Raw genomic sequence first — 12,181 nt, forward strand, 5'->3', positions numbered from 1 at the left:
AAAGCTTGAGCAAAATACCTGAGAAATCTATTGCTTTTCTTTGAAAGACACCACAGGTTTCATTTTGTCTTTGTAACTGCACTTGAACTCACAACGTCTGGATGTAATGCTAACCAGTTGACCAAACCTGGGCTGTAGAAACACATGCATTAAGACATTAACTCCCCAGTGCTTGCCTTAGATTTTGGCTTGTTGATAATAACACTATTGCTGCAGTATTATTGTAATATAATCAGATATGCTGGATTCTCTTTGAAATCATTCAATGCCAAACTGTTAGGCTTTTGCATTTCCTTCTCACACCATGAAAAAATATTGGGATGGATTCTAGCCAAATCTAGTTTTGGGAATGCGACCCCAGGTTGATGGATCTTGGAGCTGATTGATTGCGATTTTTGTTGCAGAGTCAAGTGGGTTATTTACAACTTGTTTAAGTTGAGCCCTGAAGGTGTTAACAACTTGGTGAAGCGAGACCCGATGAGGGAGTGAGTTGATACGAGGAGAGATCTTGAAGGATCCATTTTTAAATTATTACTTATTTTCCCTGTGAGATACAAAGGAAACTGAGGAGGGCTCCACCACACCTCATAAGAGTGAGTTCTTCCTGCTGTGAATCCCCCACTTCTACTCTCACCAGCTGATGGTGAGGCCACTCCCCAGTCTTAACCCAGTGTTCCACTGTAATCAGCGAGCAAGATATTCCCCCCAATCACCCATCAACCTCCCACTCTCATTTGATGGAAATATCAAGGAAAGATTTGGGACCCTCAGACAGACAGGACATCATGCATATAGATGAGCATTTGATCATTACTTGGAATGCATTGGGCAGAGCTTAATGTTCTCTCTAAGCTGTGCAGCCTTTTAAAGATCTTGGCCCAGGCCAAGCAGCGTGTGGACACATTGAGCTCCAGCTTCAGAAGCCACTATTGTATATGGACCTCAGAGGAACCCACTGCTGTATGAGAAATGAGAGGGAATGAATTCAATCCAATATACTTCCAACAGCTCCCTTTATCATGTGATCAAACATCACTGAGGGAGTCTAGCTATTAGCATTTAACTATTAATTCTGGTATATTAGAGCTGTCAATGGGATTTGACTGACTCATCTCCAACTTAATTTCACCCCCATTCTCTTCAAGCCCTACCCTTTGACCTCCAACTGCTCCATCACTGCTGGTCTCCAAACCCTCCTCCTTTCCTCTATCTCCGAGGTAGTGAGTAAGTTTCCAAATCACATCTCTATTCTGGAAATGTGTTGCTGGAAAAGCGCAGCAGGTCAGGCAGCATCCAGGGAACAGGAGAATCGACGTTTCGGGCATAATCCCTTCTTCAGGAATTTTTTCAGGAAGGGCTTATGCCCGAAACGTCGATTCTCCTGTTCCCTGGATGCTGCCTGACCTGCTGCGCTTTTCCAGCAACACATTTCCAGCTCTGATCTCCAGTATCTGCAGACCTCACGTTCTCCTCACATCTCTATTCTTCCAACTAACACCACTCCTAGAATTAAAACAGCTGCCATTGTTTCATTTTCCCTCTTTTGTCACTTCTTCTTGCTGAATGTAGTACAAGAACAACAACTCCTTTTATTTATATAGCATTTCTGATGTGATAAAGCATTTTATGGCATTTGACAAGAAAATTATCAACAGAATTACACAGATTATTTGCCAGACAACAACCATAATAGGAAACATGCTAAGTCTTGATACCATTCTAGATTTGGAGATACCCTGTCATACCCAGGGAATACTGAAAGTTATCCAGTTGCTACGGGAGTAGCTTTGTATTTGTAGAAACAGATCCCTACCCAGTTACTGCAATTAGATCTGCAGATTTCTGACATTTGTGAAACATTCCATGGGGTAATTCCAGACACACCTTGCATTGGGATGACTTGCTAATCTTTGTCAATGTTTTAACTCTCCCTTCCACTTGCTGTTTTGAGTTTTACTTTTGGGCGATCTGAGTTTCAATCAGGACTGTTGGCGAACTCCAAAGATTTAAGGCCCAGGCCGCTGAAAACACGAAACGATCATGGAGTGATTAAAATTGGGTTGCGCAGGAGGGCAAAACTGGTGGACCACAAAAATCTGTGTGGTAGGGCTGGTGAAGGTGACAGAGGTAGGGTGGGGGTGAGGTGATCGAGAGATTTGAAAACTGGGTCAAAACTTTTCAAACTGAAATGTCATTGATTAATTAACACAATGTGGTGCAGAACTTTGCCAGCAACAACATGGGTTCAATCTGTGAAATGCTGATGATAGTTTATGGATATCTGCTGAATATTTGATAACTAATTTCCCCAATGGGGAGAGAGATGCCTATGGCCAGTCATGGATTATGGAAATGACCACGCTGGAAGCTAATGTGTTGTCGGTGAAGCTAATTTTCATTCTTTATCTAAACCCTGGCATTGTTTTTTTTTCCCCAATAGATCCATTCCCCTAATTTGAAACCAGGGATCGGTGGATTGAATTGAGGATTGGATGCATAGACTAGTTTATGTTTCCCTTAAATATAGAAGGTTAAAGGGTAATTTCACTAAGGTGTTTAACATGATTAAAGAAATTGATAGGGTAGATAAAGAGGGTGATTCTCTGTGGTAGGAATGCTGAAAACAAGCTAGCAAAACATTGACAAACAAAAACAGATATTGTTGGAGAAACTCAGCAGGTCTGGCATCATATGGGCAGAGAAGGCAGAATTAATGTTTCATGTTCTGTTGTAATTTAGTGGTAAAACTTTAAATTTAGAACTGGGCTGATTAGGCCTAATTGTCAAGAACTATTTCTTTACACAGAAATAATCTGGAACTCACGAACCTAAGAAGCTGGGAGAGGTAGTCAGTGAAAGTTTAAAAACTGACATTTCCTTGTTACCCCTTAGCCTCTCAGAGATGACGAGGAGAAGATTATATGCCTCATATGAAGACAACAAAATAGAAATGCAATAGGAGAGAAACAAAGACAAAGTGCTGAAAAAGCTCAGCAGGTCTGGCAGCATTGGTGGACAGAAATCAGAGTTAATGTTTTGGTCCAGTAGCCATTCCTCAGAGTCATTGAGATATACAGCACGGACACAGACCCTTCCGTCCAACTCATCCATTCCGACCAAATATCCCAACCCAATCTAGTCCCACCTGCCAGCACCTGGCCCATATCCCTCCAAATCCTTCCTATTCATATACCCATCCAAATGCCTTTTAAATGTTGTAATTGTACCAGCCTCCACCAGTTCCTCTGGCAATTCATTCCATACACGTACCACCCTCTGAGTGAAAAGGTTGCCCCTTAAGTCTCTTTTACATCTTTCCCCTCTCACCCTAAACCTATGCCCTCTAGTTCTGGACTCTCCCACTTCAGGGAAAAGACTTTGTCTATTTATCCTATCCATGCTCCTCGTGATTTTATAAACCTCTATAATATCACCCCTCAGCCTACGACGCTCCAGGGAAAACAGCCCAAGCCTATTCAACCTCTCCCTATAGCTCAAATCCTCCAACCCTGGCAATATCCTTGTAAATCTTTTCTGAACCTTTTCAAGTTTCACAACATCATTCCGATAGGAAGGAGACCAGAATTGCACGCAATATTCCAGGAAAACGTTGTTCTTTTGGAGAAGCTTGGGTAGGGGGAGGGTGTAAGGAGTAAACGATAGGTGGAAATAGAGCTCCGAGAGAGAAGAACAGTTGGATAGACAAAGGAGTAGATAACGGACAGCCTAGAAGAATGAATAGCTAGTAATGGGGACTATTAGTGGCTAATGATGGGTGGTGTGTAATAGCAGACCATGTGATAACAAGGCGAGTGTATGGGGGCTGGGATAAGGGCAAGGGGGAAGATACCTCAAGCATTAAGGGTATTGATCTTGATATAGAGTTCAGAAGGCTGGAGAGTTCGCAGGCAGAAATTGAGATGCTGTTCTTCCATGTTATGCTGAGCTTCGCTGGAGCACTGCAGCAAGCCTGAGACAGAGATGTTGGCCAGGGAACAAGTTAGGAAACTAGAAGTTCAGGAATGTACAGTGACAAAATCCCTTGTCACAACAGAGAAATTCCAGAAAGGAAAAATCAAAAGAACTGTGGATGCCTGAAAACAGAAACAAAACAGAAATAGCTAGAAAAACTTAGTAGGTCTGGCAGCATCTGTGGAGAGAAATCAGAGTTAATATTTTGGGTCCAGTGGCCTTTCCTCAGAACTGGACAGACATGCTGAGTTATTCCAGCAATTTCTGTTGGGACCTGGGGTGATGTACATGAATTTGAATTTAATAATGCAAGACTTTCACAATGGATAAACATTGATACTAGCTGAGGACCAGCTGGTGATGCTTAGGGAAGCTAATTTAGAAAATGTGCATAGAAAATGTGATCACCCAGGCATCCTTTGCATGAATCAAGTCCAATGTTGGTGCACCAATCCTCTTGGTCCATCAACAGCTGCTGATGCTTTTACTCTCTAGTTCAAGCAAGTCTTCAGGATTTTCACTCTGCCTGCATCAGTGTGAAGAACAGGATTATTTTGCAAGTAAAAACAAGGACTGCAGATGCTGGAATCCAGAGTCTAGATTAGAGTGGTGCTGGAAAAGCACAGCAGGTCAGGCAGCATCCGAGGAGCAGGAGAATCAACATTTCAGGCATAAGCCCTTCATCAGGAATGAGTCTTGATGTCATTCCTGATGAAGGGCTTATGCCCAAAACATTGATTCTCCTGCTCCTTGGATGCTGCCTAACCTGCTGTGCTTTTCCTGCACCACACTCTCGACCCATGTTATCAGGCTACTGTGGCCTAATCACAGACAGGAGCTCAAAAGATAATATTACATTCTGTGGATTTGAATTCAGTTTAAAATAAACTTGGAAGGTGATGTTAAATAAAAATGGCCACACGCAGGATTTTCACCACGAGCTTCTGAATCCCATTCTCTGGTTCAAATGGGGGTGAGAGGTTAGTTATGTGTGCATTTTCCCACAATTGATGAATTAGGAATCAGAGGGTTGGCTGAGGGTAACCATTCATTTAAGGGTGATGTGTTGCTCTTAAAGCTTAAGGGCCAAAGGGAGATCCACCAATATTGAAGTAGCAGCGGGATATCATTTAAGGAAATAGAGGGAGAGGGTGGCCCAAAATGAAAGTGCCTTCTCTGCGGTTTTTTTCAAATTTTGAAATAGAGAAGCAGTCTTTTGTAGCTGGGTTACTGCTTCCTCACAGTAACATAGCCAGATATTACTGTATCAAAGACAAAATACTCACTTAGAAGCCTGCCCACATCCATGCACAAGTTACAACCCGCATCTCTGATCGCTCCAACCCTTTTAACTATCCTCTTGCTTTTAATGCACTGAAAAACATCTTTGAATTTTCCTTTTATTTTACTGACCAATATTTTTCATGTTTTTCTTTGCTTTCTAATTTCCTTCCTCACTTCACCTCTGTACTTTCTATACTCCTCTAAACTTCCTGGGTTTTTTTGAGGTTGTCATAAGCTTTTACTTTTGTTTTAACTTACACGTTATCCTATGGGATAAACAGGCAACTTTAATTTGACAATGCCACTACATTTGTTTGCGAGAATGTGTCTACACTGTGCCCATGGAATCTTGCTTTTGAATGCCTCTGACTGACACTCTTTTAAGTAACTGTAACCAGTTTATCTTTGTCAGATTATCCCTTAGCTTAGTAAAGTTTGCCTTCCCTCAGTATAGAACTTTTCCTCCTGTTCTGCCTTAATCCTTTTCCACAATGATGCTAAGTCTAACTGAATTATGATATTGCCTCCAAACTGGTGATCCACCTGCCCTTTCTAATTTCCTAAGAATAAATTTAGGATTATTTCCTCTCTTATTGAGTTTGTTACATGCTGGCTAAAAATGGTTATGTTGAATTCAATTCAATAAAGTGGTGCCCTCAGAGCCCTTCACAATGGTCGCATCCCAGTTGATATTTGGGGAGTTAAAATCCTCAACTATAATTGGGCTATTGTCTTCGGACTTCTGCAATTATTCCCGCTATTTGGGAGGTTGTGATACATGTATGAGTGTGGTTACACATCTTTTGTTCTTGCTTTAAACCATATGTCCTCATTTGATGCTTAATTAAATATATCACTCCTCCTCACAACTATGAGTGGTTCTTTTATGCTAAGTGACCACCTTTTGATCCCCTTCTCTATTCCACTTGAAAAATATATCAGAATGTTCAGCTGCCATTCTTCCCCTTCTTTAAGTCAGTTCCTGTAATGGCAATGACATCTTCCTGCCATGTGTCTATCTATTCCGTAAACTCATCGGCTTTATTAACGATACTCCTTCCATTGACATATATACTTTTTAAAATATTCCTTGTTTGCTGAGCCATACATATTTTTAACCTCAGCTTCCTCTATCTTTCTGATTTGCTTGCAAAGTTTTTGCCCCCAATTTCCTGCCCTGCAATTTGATGTCAGGTTCCTATTCCCTATCAATTTTGTTTCAGCCTTTCCCAGAAACACAAACAAATCTTCCTGCAAGGATATGTATCCGAGTCCCGTTCATGTGTGGACTGTTCCAACCTCCTCCCAAACAGAGTTCCAATGCTCCAGAAATATGACGGTCAACCTCTTATACCAGCTTTCCAGCTATGAATTCAATTACTCAATTTGCCTATTTTGATATTCGCTCACACATGGGACTGGGAGCAATTCTGAGAACACTTAGAGTCTTAGAGATGTACTCCATGTCGACCAGATATCCCAACCTAATCTAGTTCCTTTTGCCAGCACTTGGCCCATATCCCTCCAAACCCTTCCTAATCATATACCCATCCAGATGTCTTTTAAATGTTGCAATTGTACCAGCCTCCACTACTTCCTCTGGCAGCTCATTCCATAGATGTACCACCCTCTGTGTGAAAAAGTTGCCCCTTAGGTCTCTTTTATATCTTTCCCCTCCCACTCTAAACATATGCCCTCTAGTTCTGGACTCCCCCACCCCAGGGAAAAGACTTTGTCTATTAATCCTATCCATGCCCCTTATGGTTTTGTAAACCTCTATAAGGTCACCCCTCAGCCTCTGACGCTCCAGGGAAAACAGCCTCAGTCTGTTCAGCCTTTCCCTACAGCTCAAATCCTCCAACCCTGGCAACATACTTGTAAATCTTTTATGAACCCTTTCAAGTTTCACAACATCCTTCCAATAGGAAGGAGACCAGAATTGCACGCAATATTCCAACAGTGGCCTGACCAACGTCCTGTACGCAACATGACCTCCCAACTCCTGTACTCAATACTCTGACCAATAAAGGAAAACATACCAAACGCATTCTTCACTATCTTATCGACCTGCGACTCCACTTTTAAGGAGATATGAACCTGCACTCCAAGGTCTCTTTGTTCAGCAACACTCCCTAGGGCCTTACCATTAAGTGTATAAGTCCTGCTAAGATTTGCTTTCCCAAAATGCATCACCAGGCATTTATCTAAATTAAACACCATCTGCCACTCTTCAGCCCATTAGCCCATCTGATCAAGATCCTGTTGTAATCTGAGGTAACCTTCTTTGCTGTCCACTACACCTCCAATTTTGGTGTCATCTGCAAACTTACTAACTATACCTCCTATGTTCACATCCAAATCATTTAAGTAAATTATGAAAAGTAGAGGACCCAGCACCGATCCTTGTGGCATTCCACTGGTCACAGGTCTTCAGTCTGAAAAGCGACCCTCCACCACCACCCTCTGTCTTCTATCTTCGAGCCAGTTCAGTATCCAAATGGCTAGTTCTCCTTGTATTCCATGAGATCTAATCTTACTAACCAGTCTCCCAGTGGGAACCTTGTTGAACGCCTTACTGAAGTCCATATAGATCACATTCACCACTCTGCCCTCATCAATCCTCTTGGTTACTCCTTCAAAAAACTCAATCAAGTTTATGAGACACGATTTCCCACGCACAAAGCCATGTTGACTATCCCTAATCAGTCTTTGTCTTACTAAACGTATGTAAATCCTGTCCCTCAGGATTCCCTCCAACACCTTGCCCTCTAGTGATGTCAGGCTCACTGGTCCACAGATCACTGTCTATAGTTCCCTGGCTTGTCCTTACCACTTTTCTTCCAGTGGTACCACGTTCGCCAATCTCTAGTCTTTTGGCATCTCACCTGTGACTAGCGATGATCCAAATATCTCAGCAAAGGGCTCAGCAATCACTTCCCTAGCTTCCCATAGAGTTCTAGGGTACATCTAATCAGGTTCTGAGGATTTTTCCACCTTTATGCATTTCAAGACATCTACCACCACCTCCACTGTAATATGGATATTCTCAAGAGGTCACTATCTATTTCCCCACATTCTATATCTTCCATTTCCTCCTCCACAGTAAACACTGATGCAAAATACTCATTTAGTATCTCCTCCATCTCCTGTGGCTCCACACAAAGGCTGCCCTTGCTGAGCTTTGAGGGGCCTTATTTTCTCCCTAGTTGTCCTTTTGTCCTTAATGTATTTATAAAATCTTGTTTCGAGATTCTGACTTTCAAGGACTTCATGCCCATTCCTACTTATTCATTGGAACCAAGTGGCCCACGACTTCTGGCCAGTCACACTTCTCCAGAAGAACGTCCTGCAGTCACTCTGTGTCTTCCTTTACCTTGGCACCGGGGAGGAAACCTGCCATCTTGAGTCACGCAGACTGCTGCAGAAATGCCTGCCTGATTTCATTCTCCTTCTTCATCTTCATCCCATAGTGCTGAGCCACCAGTGATGCTATATGACTTGGCTCTGGCCGCATGCTCCTGAGGAATTGTCACTCTTACCACTATGCAAAATAGAATGCCAATTAGCAAGCATTATAGACTCAGGAGGCTCCCTCATTGACTGCCTACTTTTCTTAAATTGCTTGCAGTCACCCAATCCCTTGCCGCCTGCACAGTTGTTAACTGTGGTGTGACCAGCTTCCTAAACTTGCCATCCATGTAATCTTCTGCTTCTTGAATAAACAATCATGAAGGCCACTGTCACTCAAGTTCTGAATATGGACCTCAAGATTGTGTAGCCATTGACATTTCCTTTAGATACATTCATCTGGGACATATGACACCTCCATGACTTCACATACATTGCAAGATGTGCACTTCATTTCGCCAAACTGACCTACCATCCTGTAGCTTTAAAACCTACTGCTTACAATGAGAATTTCCATGATAATCATGGCATGATAGTTGTTGATCTTCATTTATCGAGCTGTTATATTTTTATTAGCTCCATAACATAATTATGAGATGTGGGTCACATCATACTAAATGGTTCAAACTTTTTAAAAAACTGTTTCTTGTACTTGCATATGGAAGTACTATCATAAGCACTTGCATGTCTGGACTCAAGCTAAGAAATTCATTGTATTCTCGGAAGCTTCCTTCAGCTTGTCATGCTCTAAGAGGAAAGAACAACATAAGATGGAATCTGAGAGCTTTATATCATTAGGTCACAGACCTACCTGCTGACAATTTGAGCCTGTTGCTTAAAGGTATATCACACATCTGCAAGACATAATATAAGAATAGTATATTCACTCACCAGCAGTCAATTATTCTTCCCCTGTATCAAAGTAAGAGTCAACTACAGTTGGCTGAAAACCATGGAATAAAAATGAGCACCTCCTCTTCCCTCTTACCAAACTCTTTTATGCTCAACAAAATCCCACTTTACACTCTGTATAACCAAAGCGCAATCAGTGCAGACAAGACAGTAGTAATGATCAGCCTCTGTTTATACTTTTACTGAAAACTATTGACTCAAGCTTCAAGTAAAGGGTTAAAGTGAGCCACTCATTAACTAACTACTCCATCTCTTGGAGCTAGTAAACTCCTGAATTAAGACTGCAGCAAAAAATTCTCTTAAAATGTAACATTTAGTTAATTGCTAAACTGAAGGATAAACAACTTCTGACAAAAAAAAATCACTTCAGATTCTTGCACTCACCGGCTCCCAGCTCCAAAGGTAAATCATCTTGACCAGGTGGGTGGCAGAAGTTTAGGCTTGTGCCAGTTATTGCCCTTTCAGTGTAAAGGGGCTGCCACACAGCAGCTTTCTTATGGACGGGCTCCAACTCAACTTTTTTGTTGAGCAGTTTGAGGGGGGGAACATGTTCTCTGTAAAATCCAGTCCACACATTCTAACATGGAACAATGGAGCAATCAAGTATTACACAAGGATCTGGAATCTGAAAATGATAGTCAAGCCATAAGAAGAATGAGTAGATGAAGGCCATTTGGTCCATCGAGATGGTTGCACCATTTAGTCAGATCATGGCTGATCCGCATATTCTCCACTTCACTTTCCTGACATCTCCCCCATCACTTAATTCCCAGATTCCCAGCTTTGAATATCCTTCATAATATACATAATGTTGTAAAACCTGAACGGGTTCAGGAATGATTTACAAGGATTGTGCTAGCGTCGGAAGGTTTGAGCTATAGGGAGAGGCTGAATAGGCTGGGGCTCTTTTGCCTGGAGCGTTGGCAGCTGACAGGTGACCTTTGTAGAAGTTTATAAAATTATATGGAACATGGACAGGGTGAATAGTCAAGGTCTTTTCGCCAGGGTCGGGGAGTCCAAAACTTGAAGGCATAGGTTTAAGGTGAGAGGAGAAAGATTGAAAAGGGACCTAAAGGACAACTTTTTGCTGCAGAAGATGGTGCGTGTGTGGAATGAGCTTCCAGATGAGATGGTGGCAACTGGTTGAACTACAACATTTAAAAAGCATCTGGATGGGTATACGAGTAGGAAGGAGTTAGAGGGATAGGAGCCATATGTTGGTAAATGGGACTAGATCAGTTCAGGATATCTGGTAGGCATGGACAAGTTTGACCGATGGGTGTGTTTCTGTGCTGTACAGCTCTACAACATGTTTTGCTATAACCTTAATGGCCCAGCCCTAACTGGACCTTTTAGTAAGCAATTAAAATAGCGAGCTGCAGCTTGTAGGCAGGTAGCGCTGCTGCCCAGCACCCCAATCCTTCCTTTGGGGAAATGACAAAGTGACAGGTATTGATCAGGGGAACTAGCCTGCTGGAGAAATTACATGCTGTCTGCCTCCCATTCCTGTTGTTAAAATCAAAACCCAAAATATTTTCAAACCCCGATGGGCTCACTCATATGTTGTAGTAAGGGAAAGCTGCTACCCAGTCTGGGCTAATGTTACTCCACATTCTTATCCAAACTGGTGTTTAAAACCGCTCTGTTTCAGTGCTTCAAAAGACTCCCCATCACCACCTCAGGCCACGTGGGATAATTAGTAAATAAACTCAAGCTTGCCCTATGAATCTGCTGTTAACTTGTGCACTACCAGCAGGAATACTGCACAGTTAACAGTGGGCGGCGCCTTCTAGCACAAAGAATTGGAGACAGGATAACAATAGAGGAAGCAACCTTTTGCTTCTTTGTAAAGTTAGTGCAGTGATAGAAAAATGGTTTATTATTAACTGCAAAAGTGTGCGCTTCCTCTTATTCATTCTGGCAAGCTGTTTGAGTTTGTGAGACAAATCTATTTAATCCTATGGCATGCCCCCTTCACCTGGTGTGCTGAGAGAACTGGTTATTTTGCTTTGGTGTAGGAAATCAGAAATAAATAGATGCATGGACATTTTTTAAAAAACTCCTACAAAGGAATAAAGTCTGATCTCAGGTTACTTCAGGAATATGTACAAGTTGGGTCTGATGTGCAGAAGAGATTGTGATGGTACATCAATGAAGAAGGTGGGAATTGTAGAAGGGAAAATATCTGAACCTAGGGACAAGAGTAGTTCAGTCCGCCCATGATCCAGGTCTGTTATCCTAGATCATAGCCTCAACATCATTTTCCTACATTATGCTGTATCCCTTAATCTCATTAGTATCTCATCATCTATCCACTCTTGTCTCGAGCAAACTCGATAACTGACTTCCCATAGCCCACCAGGCTTGAGAATTTCAAAGCTTCACAGTTCTTCAATTCCTCCACCAATTGTAACTTTCTAAGTGAGGAGGTACTCCTTTATCTCAGTGTTAAAATGCTTGATCCTCATTCAGTCAGAAGTCACATGACACCAAGTTATAGTTCAACAGGTTTATTTGAAATCACAAGCTTTTGGAGCGCTGCTCTTCCAGATGAAGGAGCAGCACTCCGAAAACTTGTGATTTCAAATAAACCTGTTGAACTATA

Source organism: Chiloscyllium plagiosum, unplaced genomic scaffold (genome assembly GCF_037043375.1).
Source record: "Chiloscyllium plagiosum isolate Xiang-an unplaced genomic scaffold, Cpla_swu_hap1 HiC_scaffold_30, whole genome shotgun sequence".
Lineage (NCBI taxonomy): Eukaryota > Metazoa > Chordata > Chondrichthyes > Orectolobiformes > Hemiscylliidae > Chiloscyllium > Chiloscyllium plagiosum.